Here is a 15,285-nt window from a genome sequence, read left to right on the forward strand (position 1 = left end):
AACTTAAGAAAACGACAAAATACAAGCAAATTAAGAAAACATCTTCATCAATTTGACAACACATGCGCAGGATTTAGAAAACGTGCTGCAAAGACCACAGCACAACACATTAGTTTCCAGAGGACACTTAAAAGTGATGCACATGTCCGGACATGCTTGTTGTAGAAGCAGATTTTTAGTCAAAGCGCTATTAAGGTTATCTTACCGTCAGTGGTGTTGGAAAATTAGATTAAAAAGTCAGTGTTTTTGATTTATTTTAACATTGTGATCACATGATTCCGCCTATACTACAGTCCATACGTGTGCATCACTTTTAAGTGTCCTCTGGAAACACTTCCATTGTGTTGTGGTCTTTGCAGTGCGTTTTCCAAGTGCTGCGCATGTGTCGTCAAACTGATGAAGATGTTTTCTTAATTTGCTTGTGTTTTGTCTTTTTGCACGTGTTTTCTTAAGTTGCAGTGCTGTGAGCTCTCAGGGCCACCGTACATTAGGCTTCACAACTCTCTAACCAATGGGAGATGAGCTGACAGACACCTGAATTACTTGTTTTATGGGATTTTTATAATCTTACCTGCCAGACACCTGAATTTCCCTTAAGGGATAATTAAAGTACATTCTCTATTCTATCCATGTTGTCTTTCTGGTCCTCTGAAAACCTCTGACCTGTTGACTCCAGGCCTGGCTCCGCTCATCATGACTTTGGTTTGTTGTAGTTAAGTGAAATACGATCTGGTGATAACACAGAGTGTTTTATTCTGAAAATTAACCGGATGTTTTCATTTTGTTTTGGTGAAACCTGACTTCCTGTCCCGCTCCATCTGCTCTGTTGAGATTGATGCGTCGTGCTCCGGCATCCGGCAACAATAGAAGTCTTGTGTATCTGATCCGTAGGGCTCCGACCTGCCGGATCAGAGATGCAGCCGGAACGCAACAGACCGGTTCCAGTGGAAGTTAACACATTGACTAGAATAGAAACCTATCAGATCTGGTACCGTGACGGATCTGAGACTGACCGGACACGGATCTGGGTGACGTCACGGATACTAAGTCCATTATTTATATAGTCAATGGTTTTAACCAATCAGAATCGATTATTTAACCATGTAATAAATTATATTACAAACATTACAGGGACACGTTGACAAGATAATGATCAAAACTCTGATCCTTTCCTGTAAGCGTACCCTTTATGGTACTTTTACTTTCACTGCTTAAATACTTGGTACAGTTAATATCAGAAAAATACTTCTGACACTTTATAATTCTTCAAAGTCTTTTTCTTGTATGAAATCTTTACTTTTACTGAAGTGAGGCCTTCAAGTTCTTCATCTACCTCTGCGTATGTCAAGTACAGAACATGTGCCCCTCATGCAGAGTGTTATAATACAGTAAAATGCAGCACCGCAGCAATAACAACATGTCTGTCTAGTCCGTCCTCCCCTGCTGTGAATTCCTCTCAGTAATGTCCGAGCTAAGCTGACAGACAGACACAGTCTCCAAAGCTACCTGGAATGCCATGTTTCACTGTTGTATTTACCTTCCACATATCACTGGAGGAAGTTTGCTTTGGTCCCTCACAGCTTTGTTCAAATCCCTTTCATTACCGGAGCATCTGAGCCTGCATACTTCAGACCAGGTTTGGGTGATGAAGGGTTAACAGGGGGGATGTTTTGGAAGGTCTCGGGGAGCCCACTGGGGAGCCACTGCTGGGAGCCGCTGTCTCACCGGCTTATTAGCCCCTCATCAAGATTAGAGAAGACAGGGGGCCAGAGGACAGGACGACAGATTGAGGCCTGACAATCTCTTTATGCCCAACAGAGAAAATATCATTAGAGACGAGGGCAGCTGCTTTCCTCACACACACTCATGTTAAACTTCACTTCCACTAAAGTTACCTGGGAACAAAGGAGCCCTCTCTGGTTGACATCTTAAGAGAAGCCAGAGAGAGAGAACAAAGACCTGCACACTGAAGAGACCCCAGTTGGCTTGTAAATCACATCATTGTCCTAATCAGGTATTAGAGACAGCCGGAGTAATTAGTGCAGTCACAGCAGAGATTTGTTTGGCGAGGCCCTGTGAGGCGACAACAGTGACAAACCTCTGGGATTTGGTCATGTATCTAGTGCGGCTGCTCTTTAGGGTACTTCATCAGACGAGAATCCTCTGACTGAGGCTCCAACTGCCCACTGGTTAGCAGAATAGCATGAACTGCAGTTTTGAATTTTTAAAATTAAAAAATTAAAACCTTTAAATGTCAGCCTGCTGTAATGAAACTCCTTTATTTGACCGGTATGAACTCTCTAGTCCAGGGGTGTCAAACTCATTTCAATTCAGGGGCCACATACAGCCCAAGTTGATCTGAAGTGGGCCGGACCAGTAAAATCATAACATAATAACCTATAAATAACAACAACTCTACATTTTTCCCTTTGTTTTAGTGCAAAAAAGTACAAGTACATTCTGAAAATGTTCACATTTAATGAACTATCTTTCTACAAAAACAGCTCTTGTATTTTTTGCCATGATGAGTCTCATAGTGGGGCCGAATATTTCACTCTTTAAGCCCTGAAACCTGCTGCGAACACACCAAGCACACAGGTTACCCATTCACCTGACACCGAATGTAATGTTTACTGCAAAAGAACAGATTGATTATAATAATGAAGAAGGTAAAGTTGACTATTTAGTGGATCATCTTATAGTGCTCTAAAAAGTCTTTATGAATCTCAACCGGATTATGCAAAAAGCAAGTGGCCTAATCCATTTCCTCACTTTAAGAAAAAAGTCCCTGGAAAAAAAGCGCCGTTCCGGTGCGCTCCGTCAACACTATGATTTAATGCGACCCCTAGAGAACAAATCTGAAATCGCAGTTACTTTTATTGAAAAATTGCAGTCTTAATGTCTTCTATGTAACCTTTTCACTTTGCAAAGTTATTCCGCGGGCCGGATTGGACCCTCTGGCGGGCCGGTTTTGGCCCGCGGGCCGCATGTTTGACACCCCTGCTCTAGTCAGTATCATGCTCTCTAACAGCTCTGAATCAGAAATGGTCAGCTTTCAAATACTTTACATACTTTAAATTGATCAAAGACTGCTATGTCATCTCCTTATGTAGCTTTTAGTCATTTTCAATCGTATGGTGCTAGTTGTACTTTTCTTTTCTTCTCCTTTTTTTTGTTTGTGTGTGTTTTGGTTCCTCCTCTACCTTCTTTGTTTAACCTTGATCTTTTTAGGGAGCCTTTTTAACATCTGGCAAAGGATTACAAATGTAAACTAGCCTTTTGGCTAACTCTGGCATATTTGCAGAAGTGTTAATTAATATGCATGGTCCTTTTAAATAATAAATAAATAAATTGATCAAATTTAAGACAGTGTGTACAGTGACCAACAAATGCAAAGAGGCTGCAAAATCTGTTGAAAAAATATGCTACATCATGCAGAATCAAATATCAGCTAATGTGCTGCAAAAAGATAAAAGCACACATACCCAGAAAACCATTAACCATTTCATCACCACTGTGGACATGCTTATTGACTTGAGGAAAAGAAGATGAGGCAGTGAAATCATTTTTGGTGATTTTGGGATGTTTGGGATGGACTTTGCATGCATAGACTGTTCTAGACGACGGCGTTTGGCGCATGCTTCACAGACGCAGTGTTGCCAACTTAGCATCTTTGTCAGTATTTAGCAAGTTTTCAGATCCCTCTAGCGACACTTTTTCAAAAAAGCGACTATTGACAAATCTAGCAACTTTTTCTGGTGTTAAAAACAGACTTTTGGAGACTGACGTGAAAACGTGTCGTTCTTACTCTACTCAACGAGCAGTGGATGCTGCTGTGAGTCCATCCTAGCTGCATTCTGAGCAGGAGGCGTTCATCCCTCAGCATCCAGACTGCAAATGTATTACGTGTGTACCAAGACACCGCTGTCTGATTCCGTCTCTTTTCGGTCCATATAGATTGTTAATGTAGATGGTCATTGAACATCACTATCTGATTGGATGCTGTAGCGGCTCAGACTTCTCTAAAACTTCACATCACCTGAGTTTGATAACGGCGACAGTCCCTGAGATCATAAAGGTACTGTACGTCTGTTTCTAAACAGTCAGTCTGTGATGAGCTGAGAATAAAAAAGTGTTTGATGTGAGTTTTTAACACAAAATACTGAACACAAAATCAATGTCTCAGGGGGTTACTCCTGAATTTTATAGGCCTATCTGTTTGTTTATTTCAGATTCACTGTATAAAGAAGTAGAGTCATAAAGCCTTATATCAGATAGAATAGAATATAAATATTCAAGAAATATAATTATCTCATAGGTATAAGATAAAAAACATTTTTGGGTGGGGACATCAGGGGCTTCGTACATAAGAGAGGGAAAAAGCTGTAAATTTCCCCATGTTTCCACCATTTGACATACAACCAGTTTATCTTTTGCTAAGTTGTTTTGGTTTGTGATGTAAAAGGTCAACCAGGAGAGGGTCCAAATAATGCACTGGCCCTGTGGAGTGCCCCCTGCTGGCTAATGCGGTTTAAATTCTTTCTGAGTTGACTTCTCTTTTTAAACTAAATTCATGACAAACATACAGTTTATGGTTAACTGAGAGTAAACACCACGACAGACTGACCAATCAGCAGCACTCATAGTGTAACCACTAAATGAACAGGTCATTCTGTTCCTTTATTTACATCAAAACAACATCCAACATGCATCCAAACCAACTCTTACATCCGGAAAAATACAAAGCTGAGCTGTGACATGTGAACATGGGCGAGAGTGATGGTGCATTGGCGGTTAAATGCAGATTAAAAGCCTCTTCATCTGAACTCCAGCAGAATTCTTTGTTGGCAGAGTTTTTAAAAAAAAGGGGGGAGTGAGGGGGTGAAGTTAAGGGTCACAAGGCAATTGGGGCTCTTTTGAGATTCCATTGTTGTGGAGGGCCAGACTGGACTGGATGTTAAGATGTGCAGGGGAGGGAAATGTGCATGTGCGGGGGAGCGCAAGAGAGAGAGAGAGAGAGAGAGAGAGAGAGAGAGAGATGGAGTGCCCACAGCAAATCCCCTGTCTTGAACTTTATAAGAAACCACATAAATTATAAACAACCCGTCACCCCCCCCCCTCTCTCAGGGGAAGGTGGGAACTGAGATGGGATTCCTCTGAAAGTAAACACAGAGTGAGCGGCATCCTAAAACATTCCTTTCAACTACTACCCTTCAATCCAGGTGCTTCAATCCTGCATGTGTCTGAGTCTGTAAAAAAAAATCTGCAGGATTAAAGTGTCCTTTTTGTGATCTGAGTGTTAATAGATTCACCTCAGTGGGCAATGATTGACTGCTATAAACCTCTATTACCATTCAATAGCAGCATTAGCATTCACTAGCCATTAGCGGACAGCTGCAGCTTTTCTCACTGCTTGCAAAATGCCACCAACAGTGTTTCCTCTTTTACTGCTCTGTGCTGGAAGAGATCTGACTAGACAGAGACACACAGGAGCAAGTGCATTGTTCACCTCAGAGGTTACACACTAAACAACAGAGGGTCAACCAACACCTGTGTCATAATGAACAACATTTATCCTTCAATTTAAGCTAATCACAATGTACTGCTACTTTATGTTTCTTATAGTAATCACATGTCATGCACTGAATCCCATGGGAGGTCATTTCTAAATAACATGGGGTTCAGTGGACACAGTGGATCAGAGGTTGCCAGATTGTGACTTTAAAGCAGGGGTTCCCAAAGTAGGGGTCGGGACCCCCTGAGCGGTCGCGAGACACTACTTAAGGGTCACAAGATTTCTTCCAGGATGTTTTTTTTCTTTTAAGGAAATTGAAATATTATTATTATATTTTAAAAATACAGACAAAAATAATATTATAACCAGTCAGAAATTAATCGCTACCTGGTCCCCATTTATAATTTTGACTCACTGTTCCCTTTTCAAAAACGCCACAATGGTTTTGTTTCCTGAAGCTTTTTGCTTTTTATTCCATGTGTGGGAATGAGAAATGATGGCATGTGTCCTTCAATGAGCCAGTCTACACTAATCCCCTTTACGCATTGCCTCTATGTCTGCATTTACCTACTGTTTGTACTGATGATGCTGTTTGTACTGGTGCATGATTCACGCTCAAGTGTGCCTAATTCCTGTTGGTGTTCATGTTTTAGTTTGCTTTTGGTGCTGCTATAGATCTGCGAATGGTTTTCCTGCTATGCACTTGATCCTTTTGTCCCCATACAGACTTGCTATTAGGGATAATGCTCACCATGTAATTACACTCCTGTTATTTAATGTAGCTCTAGTGAAAGTTCAGACAGGAAGACTATAAAAGCAATCACAGCAGTTGTTTAACTCTCCTCTCCCTCATTCAATAGCTCAACCACTTCCAGCTGCATGCTCCGGAGCTGTCATTGGTTAATCATCCAATACCTCAGTGGAACGCCCTTATCGTCAGCCTATCAACTTTCTGCTGTCTTTTTAAATGTGTCTCTCTCTCCTGCTAGTTCCTTCTTGCATTGATGGTGCGCACCCCTCCACCTCCCCATCTCCACCTGGTCTCTGCAAGTCTTCAATTCCTAGGATCATCAACCACCACCACCAGTGTCTGGACTCTAGGGGGATTTCTTCTGCTGCCAAATTCATGCATCCTACGCTCTGAACATTATCCCCATAGAGTCCTTACACCAAAGATTTCTGTCAAGTTTCATCATTCATTCAGTTGTAATAAATAACCTTTATTATTCAAATTGTGTCTCTCCTGACTGAACGTATTTTATTTATTTATTGTTATTTACAAATTTCAAATATATTTACTCTTCTTATTATTTTTCTTTTTGACCTTTATCTGTCACTTTCCTGTATTATTTTACAACATTTCTGGTTGTCAGGTGGTTTGAAGGATGTTGTGGTTGTACATGTATGTTTTTTGTACCATAGACTGTATAAAATATGAACGTAGTATCCGTCACCCATCTGTTCTGAGCACTGTTTTGAAGCCAATTGGCGGCGGCAGCCATATTGGAAATGCTGAAAGAGTGTGACCTAGCCAACAGCTATGTGTTCCTGCCTGTCAATCAAGTCAGTCATGTCCTTATTTGGGTAAAAGCTCGTAATCTTAATGTCTTCTGAACCGCTGCATTAGAAATAAAATTCCCCCCGTACAGTGTGTGCCGATAGAGAAATTAGCGACATAGACCTAAGCTGTTTTTTGAACCAGGCTGTAAACATGTTTATTAATGCTGTAGAGATTGTCTTTTTTGAATGGGTGTGAATGTGGTTTCTGGGCTGGCTGCAGGACCACCAGAAACCACATTCACACAAATGAATCTAAAGACGATCACTTTCATCTTTACAGCAGAAATGAAAATGTTTATAGCCTGGTTCAAAAAACAAGTGTAGTCTGAATAGCTCATTTCTTGATAGGCACACAGTACGGGGGCTTAATTTTTTCATTATGAGGCAGATCCAAAGATACTGAGATTAAGAGTTTTCCATTATGAGATGCACAGCTGACTTGATTGGACAGGCAGGAACACTGTATCTGTTGGCTAGGAGGCTCAAACCCCGCCTCTTTACCTCACACTAACTCGACAGCACTTACTTCAGAATTTCCAAGATGGCTCCCGCCGGCGATCAGCTTCAAACCAGCGCTTCAGAAACAGATGGGTGACGGCACGGATACTACTTCCAATTATTACACAGTCTAATCTGGTACAAACAAAAGAATGATGTCAAACTCAGCAAATCTACTTTGCTGGAGAAGTTTTAACAAACTCAGTAGAGTCAGCAGTGTAAACACAGCTCTGTAGATAACTATTGTTATTGTCCTCTGCCATCGCTGCCCTGCACCAGTGCTGTGCACACACTTTCAGCCTCACCACCTCCCAGCATCCACCTGCAGGCTTATACTACAGGGGGTTTGGGATATCTTTCATCATTCTTCAATTTTTGCACATTTATAACCTTTGAAGTGTGAAGTCAGAAGACAAAAAATAAGACGACCTATAGAGAGCTCATCCTCTGTAATAGGCCATTAAAAGAGTCTCTGTCTGTATTTACAGTCTGTGAGGGATCAGACTTGGCCTCTGTAGTGACAACACGTAAACCAGTGAGAGGATGAAACAGCTTTAGATTCTTATTTCTATTGTTGACTAAAGGCTCCCTCCTTCTCAGTGTTAGCATACAGTGCAGGTGTGAAGAAGGAAGAGGTGTTAGCATCCTGTTAGCTGGGATTTTTCAGGTGTGAAGTTTATAATTACCTGTGACTGCTTTGTGTTTTATAAGCATGGTCTGTTACCCACTGCTCTGCAAAGTAACATGGAAGAGCTCCAGAGACCGACTCAGAGGGTTACGTTGGCTCATTTAAGTTGATCTGGACAGTCTTTCGCTCACAGAGACGATGATCTCTCTTTATTGGGGTTTGTCTGCATCGTGGATGAAACTGGATTTGTCTTTTATTCATCTATTTATTTTTTGTCCCAGCCTTTTGTTCACTCTCTCGGCTGTTGTACATAAGTTTAGTTAATAAAGGTGTGAGTGTAAAGCAACTTAAAGAAACCAAAACTGTTAGGTAAGCCCTCATTTCTTTGTCCAAGTTAGGGCATCACAACTTTAACAGACTTTCTGGTTTTAAGCAATTGTTCATTTTGTATCAGCTTAGTGATATAAAAGTGAGAAAAACATGATGTGCAGTAAAATATTGTCCTTTCAAGAGTGAGTGTAGAGCTACTTCTCATTCCAAACACTAAAATAAAGTATGAAGTGAGTATTTGTTGGAGGGTAAACATTTCAAAGGTCTCTCAAATGTTAAGTTAGTTTGTTTTCGTGTCTCCGTGGTGAATTCCAGTGTTGTCTGTGTGCTGGTCACCACAATAAATCAACTCTGCCCACACAGAGAGCTTGGCCAGGATTCACCTCCACAAACTGTACGATAATGTTGTTCTGGAGGGTTGGAGGACTAAAAGGAGGAGGGTAGAAATGGGAGTGGTGAAGGAGGAGGACAGTGAGTCCAGTCTCCATGTTGTTTTATTATAACTCCTCCAGTCTGACTGTGTTTCTGCCAGATTATTATTATTTTTTTCTTTTCTCTTGTCTGCATATATATTTCTGGTTTGTGTCATGTTTGTCACAAACTGTCAAATATTAATGCAATTTATTCTTGCAGCAAAAGAAAAGAAAGAAAACATTTTTCTTCTGTGCTTGTGACTGTGTGCATGCGACCATCACCATTCCTCTTAGAACTCTGGCCTATCTTTTATTGACAGCTAATATCATGTTCTGTAAAAGAGGGCGTGCACACCTAGGTGGGCCAAAAAAAAATAAGAGAAAGTGAAAGAAAGATTACACAAGGATATACAAAGGGACAGGGAAAGAGAAGGAGAGAGAGACCTAAGACACTTAGATGGAGAGGGACCATCTCACCATGACGCCAAAAAAAAAACTCCGTGCGGTGATACTAATGATTAAGCAACCCTTAGTGTCCACAATCATTACTGAAGCTTGGGTCACAGAGGGTTGCCGCCGTGCTGTGTTCTATTTGTGTAACAAGACCACCACTGGTGCAGATGATACCACTTGGGTCAGATCAGCCGAGCGGTCCGGCCCAGCACCCGGGCCGCGAGAGCAGTCAGACCGAAGGACCCAACCCGCCGCGGGAGACCCAGGCCAGGGGACAAGCCAAGGACCCAGACCGGAAGCAAACAGGTACCGCCGGAGCACCCAGGGCGACCCCCAGGTCACCCAGCAGATTATTTTAACCAGAACACTCGTCCAATGATGTGTCCGTGCAGTCAGATCAGAACTAGTCCCCTTTGAGATTTATTTTATTTCACACAAAAATGCTAGACACACAAAGAAAAATATAACAGCATTCGTAGGTGTGGTAGAAACCATAGGCGGTATAAAACATGGACGTAGTCTCAGACATGTCACCTCTTAGTTTCTGAAGCAGATATTTGAAGCCCAGCATTGGGACCATGGAAGTGCTTCCTCAACCTAACTCTCATTTTCCTTGTTGACCATAGACTGCATAAATAATGGACGTAGTATCCATGACGTCACCCATCTGTATCAGAAGCGCTGGTTTGAAGCTAATCGTCGGTGGGAACAAAATTGGAAATGCTGAACTCAACCTAACTTCTGTTGAGGTAAAGAGGCGGGCTTTGAGCCTCCTAGCCAACAGCTACAGTGTTCCCACCTGTCAATCAAGTCAGCTGTGCCTCTCATAATGGAAAACTTGCAATCTTAATATCTTCAAAATTGCCGTGTTATGGAACAATTCACCCCCTGTACAGTGTGTGCTGATCTAGAAATGAGCTATCCAGACTACACTCATTTTTTTGTACCAGGCTGTAAACATGTTTATTTCTGCTGTAAAGACCTGCTTTTTTGAGTTTGTGTGTAAGTGGTTTCCTGTACTTCTGGAGACAACCTCAAGGGGACACTCAAGGAACTGCGATTTCTAACACTTCTGTATTTGCCTCAATTCTCGCGGCTGGAGGTTGTCTCTTGTTGATGAACCATTAAGAAGCAGAGAGGCGGAGTTGAGGCGAACTTTAGCCTCTTGACATTCTAGCCAGCTGTGCCCCTAATTATTGAAAGCTCGTAACCTTGTTGTCTTCAAGTAAAATGTTTGAACAGTCTTTGCACCTCACAGACTGGTGTTCTTTCGCTGCATGAGCACGGATACACGCCGATCAGCTGTTTGGATCAACAAGCACGTAGCATTTTTGGCAGACACTTTTAGGAACAAAAACTACAAACTGCAGAAATGAGGGATTCTGACCGTTTACTGTGGACACAAGAGGATCCCTCTATGATCCAGAGTTTACAGAGGAAGAACTCCAGATGCAGACCCAGCGTACCAATGAAGAAGAGAGGGGAGAAAGTTCTGTGCTAACGAGTGAGCAGGAGAGATCCCACGTTAACTGGTGGTGCCGGTGTGTAAACTGTGAGCCCATGCCAACGAACCCAGAGAGCTTCTGCCTGTCAGGAGAGGGACTTAGTGACAACAATACTTCAGGACCTTTCTGAATCAGAGGATACCAGCGGCTCACATACGGCTCCAGTCTGCATCACTCATCATCCAGAGTTCCCTGCCTTACAGGAGGTTTGTTTGTTTGAACAGCCGGGATAAAGACAGGTAAGTTCCATCTTTTAAATGTGCAGAAAAGTGAGTTTAATTCACTCTAAAGACCGATACCGCTACTTGATCCTGCTTCGTGCTTGTTGATCCATACAGCTGATCAGCGTGTATCCGTGCTCATGCAGCGGAAGAACACCGGTCTGTGAGGTGCGTCTGAAAATAGTGCCAAAAACAAAGACTGACAGCCAACTGAATAGCTCCAATTTTTTCTACTGGTTCATGCATTTGCACCGTGATGAGTGCCTGGACCATTTTCTTAACTTTAGTGAAATTAGCTGAAATAGGAGGCCCCGTCCGCAGAGAATTGTAGCCTAGCTTACCTGCCGGTCCTCTGGGAATTTTCTCATTAAAGGGGAAGAGCACACCAGCACTCCTTGTGGCTAACAGGAGCAATAGTATTCTGTAACTCATACGACCCCACTTCAAAAAAACTGAACTATCCCTTTAAGGATGTGTATGTCTCCTGTATAAAAGGGGCATTTTAACATCAGTGTTAATGTGGTCTCTTGGGCTTTTGGAGCAACCCTCAAGGAACTGCAGTTTTTTGCACTCCCACATTGGCTTCACTTTTCAAAGCCAGATGTTGTTGCTGGGTGAACACCTGTAAATGGCACGAAAACCATACGCATACATAAATGTTTTTAAAGGGATATTCTGTCTTTTTTATTTGAAGTGTGGTTTTGTGAAGCACTTATCAATCGTACGTGTTTTACCCACAGGGAATCCCAGCTAATTTAACTACATTATTGAGATAAATTTAACAAAGTCAGATGGAAACTTTTAAATATAGCTTACACTTGCCACCGTTAGAAAAAGTTGTATCACTTCCTAAGATTGACCTGTCTCCAGCTGTTGATTTTCATAGCTCCTGTGCCAGTTTTCCCCTCAGTTTCTGTGCAATGTGGCCAAGAGTACCAGCATCCCCCTCCTTTTTAAATTCTGGTAAATCCTGGCAGCAGTGTGTAGTAATTGCCTTTCTTTTGTTTAAGAAGACAGAAAGACGTACATCACAGAAAAAAAGAGGACAGTCAGCATCGTCAGCTCTGCTCTCTGTAAGGCTGGCCCGGCGGAGACGTGTCGTCCTGTCGTCTTTCCCTCTTTTGTCCGGCAGCTTTAATGAAAGCAGCGGCCTGTCACTGAGGAATGTGAGGCTGTGGAGCTGTGACTCTCTTCTTTACACATTTGCATGCTGCTTGTTGAAGGCGCTGAAGTGAGGAGGCCTGTCTCTCCTCGACGCCCCCTCTCATCCTACCCAGCCCCCCACGCACCCTGCCTCCCGTGCCAAGTGTTTAATTAAACTTTTTTTTGTTGTTGTGAGCGCAGCAGGTTGGACTTAAGCCTGATGCTGGGTGCCAGGGTTTGGGGTTGGGGGGTGGGAGTGTGTGTGTGTGGGAGTGGGATTGGGAGTGGGGGTGAGTCAGGCATTCGTCTAGCTGCCACAGAGGACTCCACCAACCAGATAGGTGCTGGATAAGCTCGGCTCTCAAAGGTGGGGGTGGAAGTTGAGGGGACTGAGGGGCAGCAATCCATTGATCAAAAAACCTCTGCTAATCCTGGACTGGACTTCAGACAAAACAAACCTGTCAGGGTTTTGGTTCTGAGTTTTTGTTTCCTACTGAAGGTGCAAATTTCATTCCTCACTAAAAAACTTGAAATGACCAAAGTTGTTTATTACAATATATTGGCACGATGCACTGTGTAACTTATAAAGTTTGCCTCTGCTGTCCTTGTTTTTCTGAACTCTTAAACGCTCTCTCAATCAACAGGTTGCAGTGTAACCACACTTTAGAGTCGTATCGGTACGCTTGGTACCCCAACAAAATTGGCCAATACCCCATTATTTAAAAACTAGGACATTACTGATCAGTTATTTTGGTAACTGTCTCAATTTTTTATAGTAGAAACACGAACAATTGCGTACAAGCCTGCTCTCATCTGTGGAGATGGTGTCCACATTCAAATACCTGGGCCTGCACATCTCCAATGACCTCACGTGGTCCACCAACACAACCAGCACCATAAAGAAGGCCCAGCAATGCCTGTACTTTCTGAGGAGGCTGAAGCAAGCTGGCCTCAGCCCTGCTGTCCTGACATCTTTTTACCAGTGTGTGGTGGAGAGCACACTGACAGCATCCATCACTGTCTGGTATGGGAACTGCTCTGTGGCTGACAGGAAGGCGCTGCAGCGAGTGATCAAATCTGCTCAAAGAACTACAAACAGCAGCCTCCCTTCCCTGGAGGACATATATGTCAGCAGGTGCAGAGGCAGGGCGTCGCACATCATGGAGGACCCTACCCATCCAGCACACGGACTGTTCACCCTACTCCCCTCAGGCAGAAGGCTACGCAGCCTAAAAGCCAGAACAACAAGGCTAAGGTGTAGCTTCTTTCCAGAAGCTGTGAGACTTGTGAACTCTCTTTAGGTCTATTCTCTGCACTTTACCGCTGTGACTGCATGCACACATTACTGCACTTTCTCACTGGTTTTAAACTACGTTTTTATATTTACTTGCTTGAGGTTAGTATGGTTCTGTATGCTGCTGGACCTGAGTAATGTGTTTCATTCCTTTATGTTTTTAAATGTGACTGAATGACAATAAAATGAACCTTGAACATAGAGAGACCAGGCAGACCAGATATAGCAAAATATGGCATGGAGGCCACAGGGTCCAATTTTTTTCCTAAACTAGAGGCAGTCATGTAGCAGGATATTTTGCCAATCAGTCTGTTGAGTGGGCGTGTCCTGATGGGAAAGGGACACCAGTGGACCCTCCATTCATTAGCAGGCTAATTTGATAGTCAACAACAGTGTTTCCCACAGGACCGCAGTCTGCTTGTGTTTCTAAACAGAGTCATTTATCTAGTCGACCTGAAACTCTTTGAGATGTCATGGAGCGTGGCAAACTTGCTGCTCGTTGGTTTGCATCTTCAGTAGAGGAGCGAGCGCTGATGAACCAAACTCATTAAAAGTGAAACGAACAGAGCTTCTTATCACTGTGGAACACGGTCATCTCTGTAAACAAACTCAGGCTAAAATCTTCAGGTTTGTTGAGCACACAGATACACGCTGAGTTCAAACTAGGGACGCATGATTTGGGGAAAAACTGTCATTGGGATTTACATGTGTGCGGTATTTATGACAATAGATGTTTTTTTAATAGACATTTATGCAATTAAAAATAATCATATGTGACTTTGAAGCTCATATTTTTACTGCACTTGGTGCAGCCCTTTACCACAAACTCGGACATAAGGCCTGCACGATATGAAAAAAGGTCATGTGCAATGACGTTCATTATTGTCATATTATTTTGAAATGTGCTAAATAAATAAATATTCTATAATAAGCTTCCACATTAGCTAAAATAACAGTTTCCACTGTCAATCAGCTGTTACATTTTTACAAATGACCTGTGTTTGCATGATGTTTCTCCTCAATCCAAGCATCCAAGTAGCAGTTTTTCATCACTTAAGTATCACCAGTTTATCTGACGTTAGCTGACTAAAGCTTTATTTACAGCAACGAAATAGTGCAAAAGCTTGGCCATAATACCATTGGCTCCATCAAACAAGTTAAAGGTACATGCAGGGTGCAAAAACGCTGATAATAACATCAAATAGTTCCCTAATTTAACTGAGGTTTTTAGGATATCCCAGAGGAAAATTTAACTGCTCAAGGCTTTCTCTTCTAAGTCTCTGGAGACAAAATTGAGATTCTCACTTCAGCCTCATTCAAGTTTCAAATTGTTCTCATTGGTTTCTCATTAGTTTCTCCTAAAATTCACTAGGAGAAATAGTTAAGACCATGACATGAGTCTTATTTGAGTCTTAAATGAGAGATCTCATTAATGGCTAATTTTCTTCTCTTTTTTAAAATATATTTTTGGTCCTTTTTGCCTTTATTTGACAGGACAGCTGAAGAGAGGCAGGAAATGTGGGGTGTAGTGAGTGGGAGAAGACATGCAGGAAATGGTCGACCAGCCGGGAATCGATCCGGCGATCCCTGCGACGAGGACTGTAGCCTCTGTATGTGGGACGCTTAGACCGCTAGGCCACCAGCGCCCAACAGAATCCGCCCCTTTAATTGTAGCAATCTGTCTAAATCTGGTCAGCCCTTTAGCGGCCCATATTTTAAATAAAA

The sequence above is a fragment of the Notolabrus celidotus genome, chromosome 9 (genome assembly GCF_009762535.1).
Source record: "Notolabrus celidotus isolate fNotCel1 chromosome 9, fNotCel1.pri, whole genome shotgun sequence".
NCBI lineage: Eukaryota > Metazoa > Chordata > Actinopteri > Labriformes > Labridae > Notolabrus > Notolabrus celidotus.